This window comes from Cynara cardunculus (assembly GCF_001531365.2).
Source record: "Cynara cardunculus var. scolymus isolate 2C chromosome LG 1, CcrdV1, whole genome shotgun sequence".
Taxonomy (NCBI): Eukaryota; Viridiplantae; Streptophyta; class Magnoliopsida; order Asterales; family Asteraceae; genus Cynara; species Cynara cardunculus.
In genome coordinates, this window is record NC_037528.1 from 29,089,539 (window position 1) to 29,091,945 (window position 2,407).

Consider the following 2,407-nt stretch of genomic DNA (forward strand, 5'->3'; position numbering starts at 1 on the left):
ATCGCCTCCAAGATGCGAGACACTTCGCTCATCCTTAGATGTCCTTTGTCCACTTCTGCCGCTGCCCTTCTGAATATCTATTCTAGCGTCTCTGTTGAGTACTTGTGTGATTCTGTTGGATCATAAAACCTTAGGATTTCATCCTTATCCAAATACACAAACCCAAAAGTAGGGTTGTGAATATTGGAGTTTAGATGATACCTAAGTATCCAAGTAGGCCTGCTGTAAGGAGGAGAGATCTTTAGATCTTTTTGGACTAACCTAACCACGAGCTCGAAGTCCCTTTTCGCTGTAATATCTTACTTGTGCATGCATGACCTCAAGCAGCCTTCTGAGCGATATTGAGTAGCTTGACCTCTCCGTGTAAATGTTGAGAATTTTGTGCATGTAGATGACATCAAACACACAGAGGTTGTGGAGGTTAGCGTCTGTGAATGTATACAGGTTACCATCTTCCCTCCTTACTACATACTGAGCATAGAGCACCTTCTTCTTTAGCATAGTCCTTGGAGAAATTGTCTCTAGTGAGGTGATCATGTGCTCTGAGAAGACTTGCTCACGAGGCCTTGTGAGCTTAGAGAACTGGAACTTGGCGGCGGCAGAATACCTCCACACTTGAATTTCTTCCAAAGTAGTAACGGGCACTGTTCTGACTTTTGGCATTGGAATCTTGCTCATTGATTCGAATATTTCATAAACCATTCCTACCATGGCGGACTCTGGCACCTTGGCTTCCTCTTCTTCCAGAATTGGCCTCTGGGTTGACCCCTTACAGAGCGTCAAACGTACCCGTGGACGTTTCTTGGACTTGTGGGAGTTGTGACGAAGGGCCTTATCCTTCTTTGTGAGGGATGGGGCCTCTGCCCTTCTTTGCTTGAGCCTCTGCCAGGGATGCCTTTAAAGCTTCAAGGAACGTTGGGTCGTCTCTGTATTCCTCTTCATTTATGGCTTGTGGAGTCTCTGAGCTAGAACGACCCCTTCTGTGGTGACTCTACAACTTTGCCTTTACCTTTGCCTTTAGGCTCTGGAGCCTTTTCCTTGCCTTTAGAGAACAAGGCAGCTATAGAGTCCACAATCTTGATGCCTCTGGTAGGAGTCTTCTTTGGCTCTGGTGCTTTCTTCTCATCCTTCTTCTCCCCCTCATGACGATCATGATCATCACCTTCTTGATCGTCCTGGTTCTTTTTGGCTTCTGCCTTGCATGAGTCCAGGGGAGCCTTCTCCAACCTCTGCAATATCTTGGTGGCCGCCTTCTTCATCTTCTTAATTGCCTCATTTGCAAGCTCAGAGGCGTGATTGATGTCGATCTCTGTTGACCACTTCAGTTTGGAGACGCTTCTGAAGATTTCGCTTCTGAGGAGGTCACCCTCTTTCACGAGCTGTGATGTGCAGTCTCTGATCGCTTTGTTGGAGGCACGGGCCTCTTTGAGAAGCTGGTCTGTATGCTTGCACACAAGATTACCCAGAGCTTCAACCATAGCATCAATCTCTCTGCGGGTAGCTAGGTGATTGATGCTGGCCCTTGAGGACTTTGTATTAATACCGTAAGTCACCGCAGAGGAAAACATCTGCTTGATTTCGTCTTTGAGAGAGGAGTAATCCGTGTAGCCCGCAGAGATGAAGTCGGCAGAGAATTGGGCGGCCATTTCTRAAAGTTYTGTCTTCAAGGTCTGGATGGAGGAGGGGTTGAGGCTTAGAGCTTTGAACGCCTTTGTGAGATCATCCTTCTGTAGGACAGAGCTCTGAAGGGTTGAAAGTGTAGACTTGAGTTCTGCTGTGGTTGAGCTCAACYCCTTCAGAGCCTCTGTTATTGGTGAAAGGTCTTCTGCCAACGAGCGGGAGATAAACAAGTTTTTCAACTCGTCTATCTTTTTGAATACTTCTGTGGCAAAGGTTTGAAGCTCCCCCTTTGTCACATACGTATCCTGGGAACCTAAACCACCAACACATGGTGATTTAGTAGCCTCGGAGCGTGAGGCGCCCTCAGCGACTGGTATTGCATAGTCTGCTCGGGGACTTCCACCAAATCCTCGAACTTCTCCCAGAGGAGAGCCTACTGGTGTTCTGTAGATATCATGCCTTGTAGGTTCAGAGCCTAGCATGGCAGAGTGATCCAGTGGGGACAGAGGGCGTTCTAGACCTTCTGTCTCTGTGTGCCTCACTTGTGCCTCTGAAGCACGTTTTGGGTGGTCACTCTTGTGTGAAGAAGTGACGAATGCTTCTATGGGAAGTGTCGAGTCCTTGGGCGAAGGGACTCTTGTAGTAAAACCTTCATCCTTTTGAGAGGATGGAGGAGTATTTTGTGGTTGCCCGGCTGTGCGTTCCACAAAGGACGAAAGAGTGTCCTCTGCATGGGTAGGCTGGTTTAGGATCGGCATGTGCGTGCCTTGTTCAATAGGGGATCCCT